Genomic DNA, 24905 nt, shown 5'->3' with positions numbered 1-24905 from the left:
TTTGGAGCTGAGTGTGCAGAATTTGATAGTTCTGCTGAGACAACAGATGAGGAGTTTGACGCAAGTACCACGGAGGAAGGTGTGACATATTCCTTAGAAGAGGGTACCAATGTTGGCGAGGCCAGTCTGGAGCAATCAGAATAATTTTTGGTTTTTCCTGTATGACTTTTAGTAAATCGTACAAAAGAGTAGGCCAAGCATAAGAACGTTAGAGGAACTGTTCCTGTCAATTGTCAAATGAATATAGACTGTTCAAATGTGCATAACATTTCTGATTATGTATTAACACCCATGGAAGAGCTTTTGCTAAATAAAGGTCTAGGTTTTATTCCTGGTTTCTTTGTTGATGAAAGCACATTTGCATCAGATGTTATAGATTTTTGTAGAAGATTGAACTTAAAAATTTTTTTTGACCAACAGGATTTAACTCAAAGATCCACTGAATTTCGATTCTTACCATCTAAGTTTTGTCCTCCAATGGACAAACACGTAGCCATATTCCAGAATGCTGTTCTCAAAGATCTACACCACCAGTTTGGCACAGGAAACACTATCAGAAACAATCTAAATGTTCAGGAACAACAGGCTCTCACTAATCTTAGAAATAATACTGATATTATCATTCTTCCTGCAGACAAGGGTGGGGCCATTGTGGTTATGAATTCCAGTTATTACTGGGCTGAAGGAATAAGACAAGTGTCAAATACTCAGCATTATTTACATATGCCCATTGATTCTACGCCCAAATTTAAACAAGAAATAGATAATTTCTTACAACTTGCTGTTGAAGAGGGCATTATCAGCATAAAAACGAAATTTCATCTTACTGTTCAGGATCCAGTCAAACAATATTTGTATCTGCTACTCAAAATCCATAAATCCCTTTCTACACCTCCGGGTAGACCTATTGTTTCAGGCATTGGATCACTGATGGAACCTCTATCAGTTTTCTTAACCCAATATTTAAAGCCCTTGTTGCCAAATGTACGGGCGAGACTGCAGGATACCACGGAACTCCTTCAGATTGTCTCTGAATCACAACTTGAAGCTGATTGGATCATGTGTACTCTGGATGTCACATCACTGTATACCAGTATACCACACTGGGCAGGTCTAATGGCACTGGAATACTGGTTGCTCAAGACCAACTTCTATAGTCCGGAATTTAATACCGTACTTACGTGTATGGCTGAACACGATCTAACCAAGAACGTGTTCTATTTCCAAGACCAATGTTATTGGCAAATTCAGGGCACGGCGATGAGTGCCTCTTTTGCACCTATCTATGCTGATCTCTTTATGGGATACGTGGAAGATCAGATTATATACACTGAAACACATAATCTACATTTGCCTGAAATGGACATTTGGAGACGGTACCTGGACGACTGTTGGTTGGTTTGGAAAGGGGGAATTGAGTATCTTATGGAATTTGTTGAATATTCGAATAGCAGCAAATGGGGTGTTAGATTCACAATAAATCATGATACACACCAAATTGACTTTTTGGATGTCCACTTAAGCAAGGAAGTGGATAACACTCTTCGTACCACCGTGCACAGAAAGTACCCACAATATAACAGTCTTTTACATGCTTCTAGTCTTTACCCTAAACATATCATAAGAAATATTCCCAAATCACAATTTATCAGAATTAAGAGAATATGTTCATCCCATTTAGACCTTCAGCATTGTCAGAATGATCTCTCAAACAGATTCATACAGTGAGGTTATAACAAAATGGATGTTCAATCTGCAGCTAGTATGACTAATAACTTACCAAGGGACAGTTTGTTGGGCTATAAACATAGGACTGCTCAGTCATCGGTCCAATTACTCAGACTAGTAACTACTTTTGGCAGGAATACCTACCAACTACAGGACATAATCAGCAATCATTGGAATATACTGCGAACCAACACACATTTGGCTAAGTGGTTAAATGATAGATGTCTTTATTCCTACCGTAAAGGCAAAACTTTGGGATCACATTTCTCACATTACAAAAGAATTACACCTCAGGATGTGTGTATGACCCAGACTACTCTATTAGGAGATAGATTAATTGGCTGTCATCCTTGTGGTCATTGCTCTTTTTGTAAATATATGTTCACAACAAAGGAATTTACCAGTAAGAATACAGGCAGGATATTTAACATCAATCATTCTGCCAATTGCAGCACGGACTGGGTGATCTATTTGGCCACATGTACATGTCGGGTATTTTACATTGGACAAACACCTAGACAGTTATGTATTCGTATCTCTGAGCATTTAGGAGATATTAGAAATGCTAGGGCTACCAATGCTCTGTATAAACATACTGTTGTACACAAAACGGCTCAGTTTTCTTTCATTTGCATTGACAAGATTGTTGGTCATAGAGCATTTAAAACTGGATGGCACAAACTGTTAAACAGTAAGGAAACCAAATGGATAACTAAATTAGGTGGTTTGTTTCCACCAGGTCTTAATGACAAATTATGATGAATTCCCTGTTATTATTATTTAATATTGTTATATACATTCTTATCTTTTGTTCTGACTCTGACATTGTTCTCACAGGTCCGAAATGATTATCTTCATTACTAAAGAATATGTTTTTAGTATTCCAATTTTGGGAATACATGTTAGCTTAAAATTATGGTGGTTTATTGTTAGTTACATTTTTCTTTTTGCCATTGTCATATTTTATTTATATTTTTGGTCATGAATTAGAATATTGTTTTGTTTATAATTTATACAAACAGGAAATGATGTCATATCTTTTCATTTGGATTACCTATAAATAGGGATTGTTTAATCATCATGACCATACCACTGAAGAAAGCTAGTTGCTGAAACCGGTCTGGTTCAACAATAAACGAGTATTCTGCTACACCTACTCAGGGTGCTGGATTTTTTTCTTTTGCATTCATGACTTTTAGTAAAACCTTGGAGAGCAGAGGCAGAGGGGGGAAAGGCATAAACTGATAGGTTTTTCCAGCTGAAGAATAGAGCATCCACTTTTCAAGCTTTTTTGTGATTAATTCTTGTGCAAAATTTGTCCAACTGGTAGTTTTGGGGTGAGGCAAAAAGATCTATGTTTGCGCTCCCCCATTTTCGTGTCAACATGCTGAAGATTTGTGGATCCAGTTTCCATTTGTGTGGGTCCATTAGATTTCTGCTTAGGTCGTCTGCTAGAGTATTTTGCTTTCCTGGCAGGAATTGAGCTTGTAGATGTATTTGGTAAGTCAATGTTGTGTTCCACAAGGCCATGGCTAGTCTACAAAGCGGGTAGTAGTGGGTTCCCCCTGCTTGTTTATGTACCACATAACTGTGGTGTTGTCTGTCTTTATCAGTAGTTGTCCTAGATGAAGGAAGTCCTTGAAGGCTGTCAGAGCATTCTGTACAGCTAGCATTTCTTTCTGGTTGATATGTAGGTGCATCTGAGTTGGGCTCCATTCACCCTGAATGCATCTCCCTGCCAGATGGGCCCCCCAAGCATAGTCTGATGTGTCTGTAGTCAGGGTTTGGGTGGCAGGGGGTAGAGTGAATGACAGTCCCTTGTTTTGGTGACAGGCTTCTGCCCACCAAAGGAACTCCTGTTGCAGGCAAGGAATGAGAGGAATCATTGTTTCCAGGCTGTGACAATGTTGACTCCATAAGCTTTTTAGTACCATTGAAGTTTCCTCATATGCAGTCTTGCATATGGAATTAGTAGAATGCAGGATGCCATGAACCCCAAAGCCTGCAGAATTTGTCTTGCAGATAGCTGGGTTTTTGTGGCCACTTGTTTGAAGTATGTTATCAATTGAACTAATTTGTTTGGCATGAGGTAAGCCATCTGGGCAGTTGTATTCAAGCTTGCACCCAGGAATGTAATTATTTGAGAAGGTACCAGTTGTGATTTCTTTTAATTTATGGTGTACCCTAGGCATATTAGAAGCCTTTTTACAAACGCCAGATGTTGTAGAAGAGTGTCCTTGTCCTCTGCCTAAATTAGACAATCGTCCAGATAAGGATAAATTTGAATGTTTCTTTATCTGCAAAATGCAGTCACTGGTGCCAGGCACTTTGTGAAGACCCTGGGCGCAGTAGATAAGCCAAAGGGCAGCACAGAGAACTGGTAATGCAAATAGCCTGCTTTGAAGCGGAGGTATCTTCTGCAAGATTCCCTGATTGGGATATGCAGGTAAGCCTCTTTTAAGTCTAGAGTTACCAACCAGGCATTCTTGCCTAGCATAGGCAGTAGCTGTTGTAGAGTTAGCATCTTGAATTTTGGAATGTCCAGGAAAGTATTTAGAATGGATAAGTCCAGAATTGGATGCCATGATTTGTCTTTTCTGTGTACCAGGAAGTCTTGAATAAAAGCCTTGTCCTTTTTCCTTTACTGGTACTAGTTGAATAGCCCCCATATGAGGGACATGACTTGCTTCTGGGCTTCTGCCCACTGATTTGGAGGCAGATCTTGCCACCCGTTTGGAGTTGGCAATGTGTGGAAATTAAACCTGTACCCCTGGGATACTATATTTAAGACCCACTTGTCCTGGGTAATTAGATGCCTATTTTGAGCATGAAGTGATAGTTCCCCCCCCAACGGGGCTGCCAAAAGATAAGTGCTGGGAAATGGCAGAGGAAAGTCATTGAGACTGTTTACCGTAGGGTGGTGCTTTGCTACTTCCTGATTTGGAGGTGGAGGCACCCCATTGTTTTGTCCTGTAAGATTCTTGTGACTGAAACTTGGAGCCCTTGGAATGTCTGGTTTTGACCTGAGTGGCTCTGCTGGGTACTGGAAAGGAACAGTTCTTAGTAGGCCAGTGCCTACTGAACCTGGGTAGCTGCACTTGCAAGAAATCTTTTACAGTTTGCATAGATTTAGCTTTGTCTTCCATCTTTTTCAAAACTTCTTCTGCCTTATTACCAAAAAGTCTGTCCTGCTGTAAAGGAGCATCCAGCAATTTAGCTTTAACATGATCAGGCAGATTTTGCTCCTTGAGCCAAGCATGCCTTCTTATCACAGATCCAGTTACAGCGGCCCTGCAGGAGGCCTCCAAGGAATCAAAACCACATTGCAAAGTATGCTTTCCAACTTGTTCAGCTGAATGCAATAAATCCTGTAACTCTTTATTTTCCACACGATCAGAAATCAACATCATTTTCTGTTTCAGTAAGCCCATGACATGCTGTTGATATTTAAGCATATGAAATTGACAGTTTAAAGCCCTGATTACCAGGGTTGCAGACATATAAACCTTCTTAACCCATCTATCCAGCATCCTGGAGTCTCTATCAGAAGGGGTAGGATTTTTAGCAGTAGAAGCCTTAACACCCTTGGGACCCTGAGAAATCATTTCAGGGTCAGCAGTAGGATTTTTGAAAAGAAACGTGTGGGAGTCAGGAACCCTGTAATATCTGTCTGGCTTACTAGGGGCCGGAGGCCGGGAGGGAGAAGAGGAATCTGAAGATGTGAATGTCTTAACTGGCAAAACCTTCCTCATGGCCTTGAAGGCACCGGAGAGAGTCGGAACCAAACTTCAGTTCAACTCTAGGGTGTCAAATTCAGTGGAGCCGAAAGCACTAATGAAGGCTTCGGCTCCAGGGGATTAACAATCATCAGATCCTTGACTCCCGGCTCCGATGACTCGATGGGTCTCGAAGGAGGATCTATGGATGGAACAGGAAGGGTTTCAAGCTTCGAAACCAATTGGGACGAAACTGCAATTAGTTTGGATAAGGCCGTGTTCTCATAGGTTCATAGGTAGATACTAGGCTATCTGCCCTAGGGCATTTATAAGCCTAGCCAGAGTGTATTGGCTTCCGCCTCCCTATTAGATTAGACTACTGTGCCTCTGTAAAGTAGGTCACAGAAGGTACCCTTTTAAGATTAGTTTACTGTGCCTCTGTCTAGCAGGGACACAGAAGAGATCCCAGGGGTGAATTTGCGATTTCCCATCCATGCGTCCAGATTTCGCTTGAAGAGGGTCAGCGAGGGGCTATGTCTAACATGAATTGGGATTCTATTCCAGAGTGAGGGGAGCCTCTGGGAAATGAATCTGTCCCTCCAGCATGTCCTATTTATTTTTGTGCTGAGGTTTAGGTCCCTGGAGCGTGTAGCTCTAAGGGACTTGGATTTTTTGAGGTGGAGCATGTCCATTAATTCTGGGTTTGACATGGCTTTGTACGTCAGCATAGATCGCCTATGAGTAGGCGGTAAGCAACTGAGTAGAGCTGGAGTTTCTTTAGTCGAGCTGCATAGGACATCTGTTTGTAGCCCATGATCCTCTTGGTGAGGTACTTTTGGGGTCTCTCCAGTTGCTGCAGGTGTCGGGTAAGGTACATCCCAAAAGGGGCATTGTATTCAATTATGGGCCTGATGAGTGACGAGTAGAGGGGCACTATGACCTCTCTTGATCTAGATGCGAACCCTTTCGTGATAAGGTGGGCTATATAGAAGGTCTTTCTAACCACTTTGGCAACGTGAATATCAAAGGAGAGATTACTATCTACACTGGTCCCCAAATCTCTAATTACTTCTTCCGTACTTAATGGATTACCACCTATGTGGTAATTTGTGGGCACCTTGTTTTTCCCAAAGGGGATGACTATGCACTTTTTAGCATTTAGCTTGAGGCCGTGGCTCTGGCACCAAGCATCCATCTCTGTGAGACCCTTTTGGAGGATGCTTGTGTCAGCTGGAGATTCGATTATGGCCCCCAGTTTGCAGTCAGCTGTGAACTTTGTCAGCCATAATCCCCCCATGTTAGCCTGAACCTCAGAGAAGTATATACCGAACAAGAGAGGTTCCAGGACTGAGCCCTGTGGGACACCACTTGTAACTGGTTTGGATTCGGACATGGCACCTGCGATTCTGACCATGTGGGTTCTATCTCTGAGCCAGTTTGCAACCCATCTTGTGATATAGGGGTTGATATTTAAGCTGGTAAGCTTATTTATGATGCCCAAGTGGGATATTGTGTTGAAGGCTCTTGCGAGGTCCAGGTAGGCTGTGTGGACTACCTTACCCTCATCTATGGCTTTGGTAACTGTTTCAAAGAAATCAACTAGGTTTAAGAGGCAAGATCTGCCCTTAACAAAGCCGAATTGGGTAGGGTCCAGTGTCTGGAGGCTCCGAATGTCTTTGTTTATGAGTTCCATGATAATATGCTCCATAAAATATGCTCCATAGCTTTACAGACCAGACTAGTCAGGCTTATGGGGCGATAGTTTCCAGGGTCCGTTGTGGCACCACCTTTGTGGAGTGGGACCACTGTAGCTGTACGCCATTCTTTAGGTACATATCCTGTAGTAAGGCTAAGTTTGAACAGTGACAATGTGAGGGTTCAATTCTTCTTGGAGCTCGTGTAAGACACAGCCTGGGACACCGTCTGGTCCCATAGATGCTGTGTTTTTTGCTTTGGAGAGGGCAGCTTTCACCTGTGCATCTGTGATGTCAGGGAGGTTACATTCAGTTGGGATAGGCATTTGCTCCTTTGGGGGGAAAGGGGGGTATACACTTAAATCCACTGGGAATTTTTTTGCAAGTCTGAACACTGTTCATACTTGTGTTATTGGGTCCTTGTACATAGCCTGCACTAATTCAACCACCATTTCTGACACTTTGAACCACTGCAGGACTGACCATATCAGTTTTCATGGGACCCTTTTATATGTTTTCCGAAGTCTAGGATTGCAAAGTTAGATTCTTTCCTCATGTCTAGTTTCTACTCATGTATCTGCCTCACTACAAATGTCAGGTCACTTGTGCTGCATCCTGATCTGAATCTAAACTGCTCATCTCCCATCTTATTTTCTACAGCTCTCCATATTTATTTATTAACCACCATCTCCAGAACTTTCATGCAGTGTGATAGAAGACTGATACCTCCATACTGCCCACAGCTGTGAATGTCCTCTTTGTTCTTAAACACTGGCATTAGTACACTTATTCTCCAGTTATCTGGAGTATACCTCTCTCTCTCAAGAGCCATGTCTCCCCTCACCCACCATCTTTATCATATCTGCTGCTTGTCCAGACTTAATTTTCCTTAGTGCTGCTCTTACATCTTCTATGACGGGCTCCTGCTTTACTTTCACCATAGTCTGTGTCTGGGATATACAGTGGATATAAAACATTTACACACCCCTGCTAAAATGCCAGTTTTTTGTGATATAAAAAAAATGAGGCCACAATAAATAATTTCAAAACTTTTTCCACCTTTAATGTGACCTATAACCTGTAGAATTCAATTGAAAAACAAACAAATCTGTTAGGGAAAAAAATATAAAAAATAAAAAACATACACTATGCTGGTTGCATAAGTGTGCACATCTTTAAACTAATAATTTGTTGAAGCACCTTTTGATTTAATTACAGCATTTAGTCTTCTTGGGTGGGAGTCTATCAGCAAGGCACATCTTGACTTGGCAATATTTGCCTATTCTTCCTTGCAAAAGTGTTCCAAATCTGTCAGATTGCGAGAGCTTCTCTTGTACACAGCCCTCTTCAGATCATGCCACAGATTTTCTATTGGATTTAGGTCTGGGGTCTGGCTGGGCCATTCCAAAACTTTAATTTTCTTCTGGTGAAGCCATTCTTTTGTTGATTTGGATGTATGCTTCTGGTCATTGTCATGTTGAAAGGTGAAATTCCTCTTCATCTTTAGCTTTCTAGCAGACACCTGAAGGTTTTGGGCCAAAAGTGACTGGTATTTGGAACTGTTCATAATTCCCTCCATCTTGACTAAAGCTCCAGTTCCAGTTGAAGAAAAGCATCCCCAAAGCATAATACTGCCATCACCATGCTTCATCGTGGGGATGGTGTTCTTTTAGTGATGCAAAGTGTTGTTTTTGCACCAAACGTATCTTTTGGAATTGTGGCCAAAAAGTTCAGCCTTGGTCTCATCAGACCATAACACATTTTCCCACATGCTTTTGGGAGACTATGTATTGTTTTGTAAATTTTAGCCTGGTCTGGATGTTTTTCTGTGTAGGAAAAGGCTTCCATCTTGCAACCCTACCCCATAGCCCAGACATATGGAGAATATGGGAGATTGTTGTCACATGCAGTACACAACCAGTACTTGTCAGAAATTCCTGCAGCTCCTTCTGTGTTGCTGTAGGTCTCTTGGCAGCCTCCCTGGCCAGTTTTTGTCTTGTCTTTTCTTTTCAGCAATTTTGGAGGGATGTCCAGTTCTTTGCAACGTCACTGTTGTCCCATACTTTCTCCACTTTTTGATGACTGTCTTCACTGTGTTCCATGGTATATCCAATGATGTGGAACATTTTTTGTACCCTTATCCTGACTGATACCTTTCAACGAGATCCCTTTGATGCTTTGTAAGCTCTCTATGAACTATGACTTTTGCTGTAGAAGGCAACTGAGTAAATGTCATGACTAGGACAGCTGAACTTTATTTGGGGTTAATCAGAGTTTCTTTAATTAATGGCAGGTGTATACCCAAGAAGAGTGAATGCTGTAATTAAATCAAAAGGTGCTTCAACAAAGTATTAGTTTAAGGGTGTGCACTGTTATGCAACCAGTGTATTGTACATGTTTTTCCCCTAACAGATTTGTTTGTTTTTCAATTGAATTGTACAGATTATAGGTTAAAAGTTTTGAAATGATTTATTGTGGTCTCATTTTTTTATATATCACAAAAACCTAGCATTTAACAGGGATGTGTAAATGTTCTATATCCACTGTATAGCTTTTGTGGGATTTTCTTCATAGGTGTTTACTAGGTTAATGACCACAAGGGCCTTTTTAAGCCTAGCTTTGCATCCCAAATCTCTGACAAGTTCTGATACCCTTGATAAGTGTAAGCACGGGCCTGGGAGATGAACCATTTACAGGTTACCTGTGTCCATTAGAGACATAGCTGTCAAACCAGGGATGAATTTCCTGTTTCCCATCCGGTTGTTCAGTTTGTACTTGAATTGGGTTAGGGAGGAACTCTGCTTCACATGGATGGGGAGCCTATTCCATAGATGCAGCAGTCTCTGGGATACATACCTAACTTTCCAGCAGGTCCTATTTATATCACAGGCAAGGTTTAAGTCTTTAGAATGGGTAATTCTGGTGCTGTTTGTTTTGTGGATATGCAGGAGGTCCATCAGAGTGGGGTCTGATAATGCCCTGTATGCCAGGCATAGATCTCCCCTCAAAAGCCTGTTGGATACAGAATGCAGGGATAGGGTCTTGAGGTGGTCTGCATAGGATATTTTACTTGTGCCCTGTATTCTGTTAGTGAGAAACCTCTGTGGACATTCCAATTTTTGGATATGCCAAGTTAGGTACATACCAACGGGGGCATTGTACTCAATGATAGGTCTGACAAATGCTGAATACAGTGGAACACTTCCTTGGACTTAGATTCCATACCTTTGTCTCTAAGTTGTGCAACATAGAATGATTTCCTCACCACTGTAGACACATGATGGTCAAAGGCTAGACTGCTATTTGTGTGTGTCCCTAAGTCCCTAACTACTGCGTCAGCTCTAAGGGGTGTGTTGTGAATATGACAGTTGCCAGGAATGGATGACTTCCCAGAGGATACTATTATGCATTTCTTGAAATTTGGTTTTAGTCCATGGCTCTGGCACCAGTTGTTTGTCTGTGGCACCCCCTCCTGGAGAATATCTGTGTCAGTGTGGTATTCAATGAAGCTCCTAATTTGTAGTCATCTGCAAATTTAGTCAGCCAGAGGTTACTGACATTGGCCTTGACTTCTGAGAATTAAATGATAAAAAGGAGTGGTCCAAGGACTGATCCCTGAGGGACTCCACTTGTGACTGGCCTCTTTGTACAGGTGGACTCCCCAATTCTAACTTCCTGGGTCCTGTCTGTGATCCAGTTGGCTATCCACCAGTTAACATACGAGTTTGTACCTAATTTCTTGAGTTTGTCAACAATGCCTGTGTGATGTACTGCCAAATGCCTTGGCCAGGTCAAGGTAGGCAGTGGGAACGATTTTGCCCTCATCTATTGCTTTGGTGACCATAGAAGTCCACCAGCTTGAGTAGGCATGATCTGCCATTTACAAAACCAAACTGGGTTGGGTCCAGTGTCTGGAGGTTTACTAAATCTCTATTCATCATCTCCATGATAATTCTTTCCATGGCTTTACATATAAGACTAGTGAGACTTGTGGGTCTGTAGTTTCCAGGGTCTGAAGATGGCCCACCTTTGTGCAGAGAGATGACGGTTGCCTTTCTCCATTCAAGAGGCACGAAATCTCTTTGCAGGCTACAGTTAAATAGTAATTCCAGAGGCCCTGATAGGTTATGTCTCATGCTATTTAGAAGGCATCCTGGGATATTGTCTGGGCTCATTGATGCAGTGTTCTTGGTCTTAGAGAGAGCATTAAGGACCTGCTCCCTAGTGATAGTAGGGGGAGTTACATTTGATGATATTTCCTGAGGGAAGGTTGAGGGGGAGAGAGGGGTAAAGTTGGAGCTGAATTTATCAGCCAGGAGGTTTGCTATGTCTTCTGGCTCAGTATAAGTGGCTCCATTTACAATGAACTCTGCACACAATTGGGTATTGCCTTTGAGGTTGCAGACATAGGTAAATAATGCTTTGTGGTTGCCCTTGGTCTGGGAGGCCAAACTTACCTCAAATTGTTTATGCAGAAGCTGCTAGAAGTACTCCTTCCATCTTCTTTTGATGTCCTGTGAACCGGTACGTAGGTTGCTGCTAGCATCCCTTTTGACTGATGTTTGATTATCTTCTTTACCCTTTTTTTTCTTTGCCATGCAACCTGATTTAGTTTCCTTATGCTATCCGATGAGTCACTTTCCAGAAGTTGGTAGAGTGCCTCTGCTGCCTTGTTCTTATTTTTTTTTAGGCATCAACATTAAGACTCTGTGTAAAATTACCTTAGTTGTTATTAACACTGCACTGATCCATTTTGGTTACAGCATCATAACTTTCTGTATTATTAAGATGAAAAAAAATATTATTCTGCTAAAATATCAGGATAGCTGCCATATTAAGCCTTTTTCCACAAGATGTAATTATAAGTTATGTACTCACCATAACTAGCATCTGTGTTGTCCATTTTCATTCTTCCTCACTAGAGGGTTTGGATGCAACTTGGCCACATACACTAGACTTCAGATCCAGATCTCGAGCTCCTCCCTCTAACCATAATGCTCGATTCTATCCCGATTGCCTCAGATCAAGTTTGCTGCCTAATCTCCCCCAATCCAAGTGAGACAGGATAGACAGAAATAAAGATACGGCTCAGACCTGGAACAGTCCAACAGGTTCTTCCAGAAGAAAACAAGGAATGGGGGACAGATGGGAGGGAAGGTGAGAAAGAATGCAAACGGACAACACTGATACCTAGTTATGATGAGTATAATTTATAAATCTGATGTTGTCCTTTTCATTCTTCCTCAACAATGGGACAGACTCTCCAGCTATGTAAAAACTGGGTGGCCATCAAGGAAGAATATTTTGAAGCATTACCGAACCAAAGAAAACTCTGTTTCTAGATATGATGTCCAACTTCTAATGTGAAATAAAGGTATGAGCCATGGACAATGTGGCTGCTGCACAAATATTGTCAATAGAGGTCCTTGACCAAAAGGTTGATAAAGTAGCCAAGAACTGAGTTGAATGAGCTCAGTGAGGTCTTGGTAAAACCAAGCCTTTTTGAGAATAAATTAATGAAAAACTGACTGACCTAAGTGATTTGAGGAAAAGGATACAAAAAGTTGACCTGACTTTCAAAACTGCTTTGTCCTATTAAGATAAAAATGTAGTCTATGTACATCAAGGAGATGTAGCATGCACTCTCCCTTATTGGAAAAAAGACTGGTAAAATAATGGATTGGCTGATGTTACTTTCAGAAGCCACTTTAGACACAAAGAAAGGGTTAGTCTGTAGAGAAACCCTGTCTTTATTAAAAATAATTTAAGAGGGTTTCGCTGACAGGACCTGTAGTTCAGAAATTCTTTTTGCTGAAGTTATAGCTAATAGGAAGACTCGTTTCCATGACAGAAATTTTACATTACATTTGTCTGACAGTTCAAAAGGTTTCCGAGTTAAACCCTGAAGAACCACCATTATGTCCCAAGGTGGTGAAGGATCCTTTACTGGAGGTCTGAGAAGGAAAAATGCCCTTCATAAAAGCTTTTCACAATCTGGAAGACACCAGGGAGAATGATTTATTTCCTGAATAAAAATTAGAGAGTGCTGCCAACTGAAGATTAATTGTAGAAAAAAACTGGCCTCCTCATTAAAAAAAAATGTAAAAAAATAAAGAACTGCAGAAGTTGGGTCCGAAAAGGGGTCAACATTTTGGTCAAAAGCCCAAATGGAAAACTTTTTCCATTTGCTTCTATATACCTTCTTGGTGGAAGTTTTTTGTAAAGCCAAAATAATATCACGAATTGGGGAAGAAAGCCTGGACTGTCTAACTATTACTGGAAGTGGAAAAACTATGCGGTTAACTTGAGGGTTAGAAGGTTGGGGTGTTGAATCCCTGACAGGTGAGATAGGAGAGCCTGACAAGGCTCCAGTATTCATGGAGGATAATGAAGATGAGACCATAGGAAGCGTAACCAAACTTGCCAAGGCCAGAAAGGGGCAAACATGATTACTGAGTTCTTCAGCCTGTATACCTTCTGTAAGAATTTTGTAATCAGTGGAAGAGGAGGATAAGCATAAAGGAGACACAAGGGTAAAGTGGGAAGCAGGGCATCTCTTGGTGAACCCTCCTGAGAGGGATCAGAGTAAAATATTTGCTGCACTTGTTCAGAGGGGAGACAAACAGGTTGCATAAAGGTTGGCCTCAACTCCTGAAGATCATATTCGCTACTGATTGATTGAGAGACCACTCATGAGGCATCAGAACACTGCTTAGTTTGTCTGTCAGCACATTGTCTATTTTTCCCCAGGATGAGTATCACAATTAGAAAGCAGTCTGAAGAGATCACCCATTCCCAAACTCTCATGGCCTCTCTGCACAGAGGATAAGATTGGGTTCCTCCATGCTTGTTGTTGTACTAGACTACCAACATATTGTCTGTCTGAATTGCAATAGTCTCCGGGGAAGAGACTCTTGAAATGCCTGCAATGCTAAAAGGACTGCTCTCATCTCTAGGCAATGATATGCAATTTGGTCTCTTGGGGGGGGGGGCACATGCCCTGGACTGTCCATCCCAAGAAATGCCGCCCCCACTTGGAAAGTGCCCATAGTCACTGTAGCAAGTGGATTCAGAAGAACAAAGGTTCTGCCCAGAAAGAGGTCATTAGACTGAATCTACCAACAAATGTGGTGTTTGTAAGTAGGGGTGAGTATTATTTGAAAGGACAGGGGCGGATGTAGAATAGATCACTGTACAGCTAAGGACCACTGGAGAATACACATAAAGAAGCATGCTAAGGGAAGCAGTACTGTGATAGCTGACATAGACCCCTGTGTTCAAAGCACTTAACTTGGTGGAGGAGAAGGATGAGAGAGGGTATCCTGCACCTGATATCTTACAGAAGCAATGCAGTGGAAGGGTAAAGATACCACTTAAGTCGTAGTGTTCAGAAATGTTCCAATGAATTCTAGGCTCTGAACTGGGGCAAGCTGTGATTTGGCAAGACTGATTGAAATGTCCAAGGCACTGCAAATCTGGAGCAAATAGTCCCTGGCTTGGAGAAGTTGATGCCTGGAGGAGGCAGTGAAGAGTCAGTCATCTAGATATGGAAACACCTGGAATCCTTTGAGTTTCAAGTGAGCTGCCACTACTGCCATGCATTTGGAAAACACCCTGTGGGCTGTGGTGATTCCAAAGGGCAGAGCTCTGAATTGGTAATGACTGGCTCCCAGCTGAAAGCAAAGATGCCTTCTGGATTGTTGGTCTATTTTTCTGTGATAGTACATATCCTGAAGGTCTATAGAGCACATCCAGTCATCCCTGCACAGAAAGGGCAGAATAGACTGAACTGTGACCATTCGGATCTTCACCTTCTACAAATACTAGTTCAAACTGGTTAGATCCAAAATGAGTCTGAGGTGACCTGTTTTCTTTGGCACTCAAAAGAAGTGCAAGTTCTGAATCCTATCTGGTCGGGTGGGACTATCTGGATGACTCTTTTTTTCTAGCAGCTTTTATATTTCTTGTGCTACTTCCTTCCTCTGACTGGGTGGAAGATTGGGAAGTTTCTTCCCCCAACAAAGAGGAATAAGGGAAAAGGTTATGTAGTAGCCTCTGGATATTATTCTTAACACCCTTAAATATTTTGTGATATTTTTTCAGGCATCTAGGTTCAAAGAGAATTGACCCCTGACTGCCTCCAGAATTAAACAATTGGGCAGTGTTTCAAGTGAGCTGATAGGGCCCGTCTGAAATAGAATCTCTAAAACCCTGGTTCTGAAGGCTGCCTCTGCCTCTAGGGTGATGTCTACTATTAAAATTTCATCCTCTACCTCTCGAGGAATTATCTCAAAGCGAATCGTGGAAAGGCCCCTGAGATTTACGGAACCACATCTTCTTACCACCTGTTTGGTTTCTAGAGAAGGTCTGTTGAGGGGTAGAAAACCTGATTTCTATGGCAGACAAAGTTTTTCCATCTTTTTCACTGTGGGCAAGCATATCTTTAACTGATGGCCCAAACAAGAAAGTGCCATCAAATGGGGTATTAATAAAAGACGTCTTAAAGGGCTCCTCAAAGTCACACAGCTGCATCCAGGTGTGTCTCCTTGTGATGATGCCTGATTCAGCAACTCATGAGGTACCCTCAGCTGTACGAGAGATTAATCTCATCGATGCATATGAAATAGACAAAAGAGTGGCCGGCTGAGAGGAAGTCCTTTTGAAATCTTCAGCAAACATGGACTCAGAGAGAGAATTTGATAGTTTTTTTAACCAAATCTCTCTGCAGCCTAGTAAAGTGTGCCAAGTAATTAAGTGACTTGAGAGCGAAGGTAGCCGAGGCAAACACTTACTTTCCAAATCTGTCCAATAATCTGGACTCCCTGATTGGCAGATAGACAGAGGAGCTCTGGTCAGCTAGCTTTTTTAGTTTGCTCCAGTGAGGAAGGTCTGAAGGAGGGCCAAAAATTTGTCTGAGTGCTTGGGTATGGCTTTGATAGTGTTCGGCTCCTTCCATGCCCGGCGGGAAACCAGGTCAATAAGTTGTCTACCAGGGAGGTCATCCAAGACATAGATGGTCAAGCACCAAAAGCCTCCAGGAACACAGATTTTCAGGAGGAGTTTGGTATGACTAGTCACCTTTCTGCTTAAGACCCAAAAGAGATGTCATCAGGTGGTGATCTAGGGGATCCTTCTCCCCTCATCAAAATCAGTGTCTTCCAAGAGAGATTCCATGGGGGAGTCTGTCTCTCCTCTTACAGAGAAACTTCTTCTGTGGGATGTTCAGGGGAAGTATCAGAAGACAGGACGAGTTTCCTGTAGTTGAACTGTCTGGAGATTAACTGGAATTGGCTGTCCCTGTGGAGTAGGTCTGATGAACTCAGAGCTCGGAGCCAATGGGGGTAGTGGATACGATACTAGGCATGAGATGATGGTTCCCTGTGAAGAGACAAAGCACTTTCTACCACCTTGAATGCTGAGGAACCAAGGGACACCTTTTCCTCCCTCCTCGAAGCCAAAGCTTCTGAAGAAGGCAGGTCAGGGCCACCCCAGGATCTGAGTCTTGAGAGGAGCATTGGATCTGAGCTGTCCAGGGTCAAAACTTTAAGAAGAAGGGATGGATCTAACAAAAACAGAGCCAAACCCAACCCCTCAGATCCGGTGCTGACATCTGATATTAAAACATGGTGATAATGGAAAACGTGTACTGAAATGTTTTCAGAACATATGGGCATGTGTGGAGTATGGGAATATGCTCACAGTGGTTCCCATAGCAGCTAACCAAATCACATGGACTTATTTACCAGACACTGTAGCATGAAAAAGAGTAGCCTGAAGGCCTAAATTCAGGAAGGTAGCTCATCAGTAAAGGAAGATTGAAAAAGTGGTGAAAGGAAGTCCTGGAAGTGTAGACAGACAGGGCCAAGTCAGATGTAACCTGTGGAGTAAAACTCTTGGACTGTGCAAGATGGAAGTATCTGATTTTGAGGCTTAAGTTAGGCCCTGGGAGAGGACTATAGCCTTGCAGTGAACTGTGGAAGTATGTGATCTTGGACTGGAGAGTGATGCCTAGGTGACAGGCCTACAACCTGGAATTTCACTGTTAAATATGGGACATGGCTATGTCGACTGGACAACTGTTATGAAGGTACTGTTCATTTTGTGTTTGCATGGCCATGTGACCTAGTACAGTTTTAGAAATTAAATAAATATCAGTTGTGTATTTCCTATTTTCAGCATTTTCTTGTACTTTACATTGGTGGAGCAATCAATGGTCATTTCAGGTACAAACTTATGCCTGAAGTCCTAAGATATAACATCTCATAATCAAAGTGAGTGTTGTTTCCTCTGTTTAGAGAAAGAGTGATGAGATTTGCTTTGTGCAGCTGTGCTCCTCTTTAGTGCTGAAACAAACACACACACTTTATCTATACATTTTCATGAGTACAATTATGCTCTGACAGCTTAAGCATTGTTGCCTTTGATCTGTACCGGCAACTAAAGACATGACAACTGATTTAATTTTTTTGTATTCATTAAACTTTTCCATTGATTGGCACTGAAAAACCTACAACATATTAGAGAGAGAGGAAGAAAGAAAAAACATGGTTTTCCAATATATTAATGTGTGCAGAACTTTAATAAACACTTTATTCTGACATAATTGAACCACTGAGCTCAGTTAATTTAACAAAAAAGTTAAGTATAAAATGCTTGGTAACATGGCAACCAGTGAATTAAATTGTGTACTACCTAAACAAAAGCATTTGTATATCAAGAAGTTGGTAAAGAATATACTCTAATTCTAAATTTATTATAAAAAAAATATCAAAGCCTTTAAGACTAAGCAAAGTATGAAAAACAAACATGGTTGCAATTTTAAACATACTGGGAATGTAGTGAAGGGACTGTTAAACTCTGGGATAACAGACACATTTGTGCATATAAAATGTCTTAACACTGGAAAACATAAAGTACAGTTTTGTACCTACCATAAATGTAGATGTTCGAAGATCCACATTGCTGCAGTCCTTACACTTGGGTAGTCCGCTGTCCTCTGTCGGCCCGAATATCAAAGTATTAGGCTGACGTCGGTCAAGGCGCTTAAGACTGACATCAGAACGTCAGTGTACAAATGCGCATGACCGACGTCATATCCTCAGTCTTTTCTTGCCCCAGATGTCAGAAGACCCTTAAAAAGAAAGGTCAAAACCAAAAGACAGCAAAAAACAACCAACCACCCTTGCACTAATCATATGTACAATATATACAATATCTACAATATTCACAACCCAACCCACACAACGCCTCTAACTACAGAGGGAAGGAGGGAGTATGGTTGACTGCAGCAATGTGGATCTTCGAACGTCTACATTTATGGTAGGTACAAAACTGTACTATGTTCTTCATCTCACATTGCTGCAGTCCTTACACTTGGGTAGAATCCCAAAGCAGAGGTAAGGGAGGATGGCAAAACTATAAAGCATTAGGAGCTGCCAAAATGCCCTGTAAAATTGCAGTGGCAAAACCAGCCCTAGATTTAGAGTAAAGTGGAAGGTGGTAATGCTTAGAGAAAGTATGCACTGAACTCCAGGTAGCTGCCTCCAAAATATCTTTAGTTGCCACCCCCCTTAAAAGCTGTAGAAGTGGCAGTAGCCCTAGTGGAATGAGGCCTAATCCCAGCTGGAATCACCTTACCATGATGGGAATAACAGAAAGCAATACAAAACCCAATCCACTTAGAAATAGTTTGTTTTGACACAGGCTTGCCCTGAGAACCCAAAGCAAATGAAACAAATAACTGCTGAGACTGCCTGAACCCTTTAGTTCTGCTCAAATAATATAACTGCCTGTGTAAATCCAAAGTGTGCAAAATCTTTTCCCCTTTATTTTGGGGTTTGCATAAAAAGTAGGCAAATGAATAGTTTGGTTTAAAGCCACACTAGAAACCACTTTAGGCATAAAGGAAGGATTAGTAAGATACCCTGTCCTTATGGAAAATTAAGAAAGGCTCAACTGCCATAAGGGCCTGTAATTCAGAAACCCTTCTCGATAGAGGTAATGGCCAACAAAAGCAGTCTTCCATGACAAATATTTCAACTCGGCAGTAGCTGCAGGCTCAAAAGGTTGTAGAGTGAGTTTCTCCAACACAAAATTGAGATCCCAAGCAGGAGTAGGAGCTCTACATGGGGGTCTTATATTCTTTGCCCCTCTAAGGAATTGCTTAAACAAAGGATGAGAAAACAATGGTGGGTCACAGTCATAGTGAGCAGAAATTGCTGCAGCATGAACCTTAATAGAAGAGAAGGACAAACCCTTGTCCAGTAACTCGGTAAGATATTGAAGAGCCACACTTAAATTAGGCTTAGAAACATCAAATTCCTTTGCTGTACTCCAAAATAAAAATCTCTTCCATTTATCTGCGACACTTTCCTTGTACTAGGCCTTCTGGCCTCCAAAATAACATTCAAAACTTGCTGTGGAAGCTGAGACCCTCCAGGGTTTAAAACAGAATATGCCAGGCTGTTAGATGTAGAGAGTGAAGTTTGACATTGAGTAAATGACTGTTCTCCTGAGACAGCAGGTGTGGAATCGAAGGCAAAGGCCATGGAGGCTCCCCAGACTTCTCAGTAATGGGTACCAGTGCTGTCGAGGCCAATCTGAGCTATTAAAATCATCTTTGGCTTGTCCTGTCTGACCTTCAGAAGTACCTTTGGGAGGAGAGGCAGAGGTGGAAAGGCATACACATGAAGATTGCTCCAATTGAAAGAAAGAGCATCCACTTTCCAAGCTGTGGGATGAAACCTTTTGTGCAAAACTTTGGCAGCTGGTAGATTAGTGGAGAAGCGAACAGATCTATGTCTGGAGTTCCCCATGACACTGTCAATTTCTGAAATACATGAGGATCCAATTTCCACTCGTGGGGATCCATAATTCGACTGCTCAACACATCAGCTAAGGAGTTCTGTGCTCCCGGCAGAAACCTTGCCTGAAGATTTAGCTGTAAACTGAGAGCAGTCTCCCACAAAATCATTGCTTGTCTGCATAGAGGATAAGAATGTGTTCCCCTTGCTTGTTGATGTACCACATGACAGTTGTGTTGTCTGTTAGAACCAACACCTGCCCTGGAAGAAGTAAATCCTTGAAAGCTATTAATGCAAATTGGACTGCTAACATCTCCTTCAAGTTGATATGTAGATGTTGTAGTCTGGCAGGCCACGTGTCTTGTATCCACTTTCCATTTAGATGAGCTCCCAAGCTTTGTCTGAGGCATCTGTCGTTAGAATCTGACTCCTTGTTTAGGTGACATTCCTGAGCCCACCACAAAAATTCCTTTTGAATGCAAGGTATTATCTGAATGACAGTGTCCATATCTTGGCAGTGCTGTGTCCATACATTTTGAGATACCATTGTAGCTTCCTCATATGCAGTTTGGCATTGGGAAGCACCAGAATAGATGCCATGAACCCCAAGGCTTGAAGGACTGTCCTTGCAGTCAGCCTGGACTGATGAGACAATTGATGGAAGTAAAGGAAAGATTCCTTTGTTTGTCCGGGGTCAAAAGGCCATCTGGGATGCTGTATTCAGTCTCACACCCAGAAAGCACATCTCCTGAGAGGGTACTAGACTGGACTTTATTTCGTTCACAGAATACCCCAGGCATCTTAGCACTGCTATCACATATTGCAAATGATGAAGAAGTTCGTCCTTTGGGCCAGAATCAGGCAATCGTCCAAATAAGGATAGATCTGTATTCCTTTTAGACTGAAGAAAGCTATCACTGGAGCCAGAACCTTCGTGAACACTCTGGGCAGTAGATAAGCCAAAGGGCAATGCAGAGAACTGATAATGAGAAGTCCCAGCTCCTTCCTGCAACTTAGCCTGATAGGAACATGAAGGTAAGCCTCCTTGAGATCCAGAGTCACCATCCAGTGATCTTTGCCCAGCAGAGGTAAAAGCTGTTGTAACATCAACATTTTGAACTTGGGAATGTCCAGATAAGTGTTGAGGATAGATAAATCCAAAATTGGTCTCCCCTTCTTTGGTACTAGGAACAGGCGAGAATAAAATCCTAGGCCCACTTCTGGCAGAGGGACCGGCTGTATGGCCCCTATTTGAAGCAGCAGAGAAATTTGTTTGTGAGCCTCTATTCTTTGCTGAGGAGGAGCGTCTGGCATGCCTTTGAAAGGAGGCAAGGTATGGAAATAAAACTTGTAACCTTGGTGTATGATATCCAATACCCATCTGTCCTGGGTAATTAAACTCCAATTTTCTTTGAAGAGTGCCAACCTTCCTCCCAAAGGACAAGAAGGCTCTGGCAGCTGAGTCATTGGGCCTGTTTACGAAAGGACTGGCCCCTGCCCTCACCGAGACTGTGCAGGTGAACTCCTGTTCTAGGTCTGAAGGAGCCCTGAGCTCTGCCTCTACCACGTCTAGATCTTCCCTAGACTGTGAATCATAAGAAGAATGCGTCCACCCTTAGCAGGCCAATTCCTACTAACCTTGGCACGCCCACCCCTTAGCAGGCCAATTCCTACTAAAGGCTGAACTTGCAAAAATCTTTAACAGCCTGCATAGACTTAGCCTTGTCTTCCATTTTCTTTAAAACTGCCTCCACAGGTGAACCAAACAACACATCAGACTGCAAAGGAGCATCCAAAATCCTTGTCTTAACATGGTCAGATAAATTCTGATCCCTCAGCCAGGCGTGCCAAGAACTGACCCGTGGCAGCCACCCTAGACGGCCTGTACAGCATCAAAACCACATTAAAGAATGCTTACCCACCTGTTCAGAAACATGTACCAAATCTTGTAATTCTTTACACTCAATGCCTTCCGCCAGAGCATCTACCTTAGACTTCAATTGAGAAAGAAGATAGTTTTGATATTTCAACATGTGAAACTGGCAATTCAAAGCCCTCATAGCTAAGGTGGAAGAAGTATAGACTTTCTTTCCCCATCTATCCAAAGCTCTGGCCTCTTTATCTGGAGGAACCGGATTATTTACAACAGAGGCCTTGACGCCCTTAGGTCCCTGACTAACAGTTTCTGGGTCCGCCCTAGGACTCTTATAAAGATATTTATGAGCTTCAGGCACCCTGTAATACCTGTCCGGTTTAACAGGAGCAGGAGGCAAAGAATCAGGATTAAGTGAAGCCTCTGCAAACACATCTTCCACAACATCCAGAACAGGTGGTATAGCCAAAGGCCTATGCTGGGGTAAAAGCAAAATTCCCTAAGCCTTTTCCTGGAATCAGAGAAGTCCTGACCTTCCCACTTAAAATGTTCCCTCATGGAATGAAGAGTCTCAAAAGAAAAATCCTCTGGAGGAGAAGCAGAAGGAGTAGAATCATCCACATCAGAATCAGAATAAGGAGAATACTCCTGCAAGTCTTCAGCCGAAGACTCTGAAACATCCAAGCCTGCTCAAACTCCCCAACTCTGGTTCCACCTAGGCCTCTTATCAGAGGGGCAAAGAACCTCTAATCAAAGTAATTAAATCTTCTGCCATTTTAAGCATGTGCTTCTTGGGCACAGATCCTGATGAACTAGGAGTGACACCAACAGAAGCTAAAGCCTGCCTCTGGGAAGCCTTGGAAACAGAAGGAGAGGGCCTACCCTAGGAAGGGAGGGGAGTACGTAACCTGAGAAGCCCCTTCAGCCTGACTTGCCTCCTGAGAGGCCACATCCTGCAATATCAAAGTCTCCCCTGGGACTGCAGAGAAGCCTCGGCGAACGTTCCACTGGCGACTCTTCTTGCCTGGGTTTAGCTGCTTTGTCTTTGCGCTTCTTGGCATATTATAACTGCACCGCTTCCGAAGACCAACCTGGCACAATCTAACCAATAGTGCTTATTGAACCTAGCACAAAAGCGACACCCAACAACGGTGCTCAGGCCCCAAACAAGGAATACACAAAGTATGATAATCTCTATATCTGTTTCCCACAAGAAATACAGTTATTCACTTTTTCTGACATCCGGTAAACCACTGAGGCAAGAAAAACTAAAATATTTTTGACTCGGGTGAAACTCCGAATTCCGCTGCTTCTGCATCGGACCATGCGGCAAAAAGACTGAGGATATGACGGTACACTGACGTTCTGATGTCAGTCTTAAGCGCCTTGACCAACGTCAGCCTAATACTTTAATATTCGGGCCGACCGAGGACAGCGGACTACCCAAGTGTAAGGACTGCAGCAATGTGAGATGAAGAACATCTAGAATATTTTAAATAATTTACAAAGTATAGGTGGGGATTTTGCTGATATAAACTATTTTTTGTAATGTAACAACCAAAACTACAATGGAGGAAGGTGCCAAGCAAACACGAACACAAAATTACAAAGGAAGTACCAATTTCTTAGACATTTACGTGGAACTTGTTTTTTGTCATCTAGCTGTCTTTGAGAAATTGGTGCTTCCTTTTGCTCATACCAGTCTTTCTGAAATTTATGGGAGATTAGTGATGAAGAATTCCTTGGAGCAAGTTGATATATAACCAACACACTCATACCAAAATCTGGGAGCAAAGGCAAGTTAGAAAGTGAACAAACTGCTGCATAATTTAAGTATCTAATCGTAGAAGAGGTGATAAGGCCAGCTTTGGAGAAATAGTATAAGAGTCACTAGAAATGCTGTTGTACATACATACGTACTGGTATCTAATAGGAGAAAATAAAATCAACAGGATGTAGTCAAAGACACATCATTATAACCTAGATAGAGCTTGGAGACAGGCTACTACATTGGGAACAAAATCATTTTTGGCACTTAAAAAATTAATTTATTACATGTAGACAACAAACTACAAAAACACTGAACTAGCACTTTGGCTTATGCCTCCTAGGTTCGAAAGTCTTTAAAACATTCAAACTGACAAATATATACAGTATATATCAAAGCTAATTTATTAATCAATTATTCAAGTTCTCAATTCTCAAAATTCTTAAAGAAGCAAAACCACAAATAACTACAAAACATACAAACTATATATAGATAAAGATAGGGAGAATTCTCCAGGTAGACCCACTGTTTCCCAGGTGTGGGGGGGGGGGGGACAAATGGAAAGAACTGGAGAAATTCTGGATAAGACCTTCCAGCCTTATGTTCCATGACTTCCTTCATATGTTAGTGATACTCACCATTTTTTTTTGAGAGAAATTAAGGAAGTTTGGCAAGAGGATTATTTTTAGTTACAGTGGATGTTAATAGTTTATATACATTCACCACTCATAAGTTTGGTTTAGAGGCTATTGCCCATTACCTATTTAATATTACCAGGTTACAGATTATATTAGATATGCTGCGGTAGTGTTGTCACCTCACAGTAAGACGTTGTCCTGTTCGATTCTCAGCTAGAGGTCTTCTGTGTGGAGACATGCGTGAATGGGCGTACCTTCGTTGAAGGTTATGCATCAGAGCTGGCAACTCGGTATGTAAAAATCTACTGCCAATCATTAGCGGACCAGAGTTCCGCTATGGCGACCCATAACCGAGAAAAGCCGAAAGACACAACTAATTTCGTTCTAAATAACAATTGTTTCTTTTTTGGATGGTAATTTCTACTGACAACTTAAAGGTACGGCAATGAGAGCTAAATTTGCTTCTAGTCATGCTAAGTTGTTTATGGGGAGATATGAAGAAATGTTTCTTTATAGGGAATCTTACTTTATATACTATGTCGTTTTTTCTTTTTTTTTCTAGAAATTATAAAGATGCTTTCTTTTTTATAGTTAGTGGTTCACAGGAACAATTTAAACATTTTATGCAAGTTGTTCAGAATAATTGTTGTCTTTTCTTCGTATATAACATTCAGAAAGATAGAGT

The sequence above is a fragment of the Protopterus annectens genome, chromosome 1.part0 (assembly GCF_019279795.1).
Source record: "Protopterus annectens isolate FY-2018-M chromosome 1.part0, PAN1.0, whole genome shotgun sequence".
In the NCBI taxonomy this organism is placed as follows: Eukaryota; Metazoa; Chordata; order Ceratodontiformes; family Protopteridae; genus Protopterus; species Protopterus annectens.
This window is presented reverse-complemented; position numbering follows the sequence as displayed.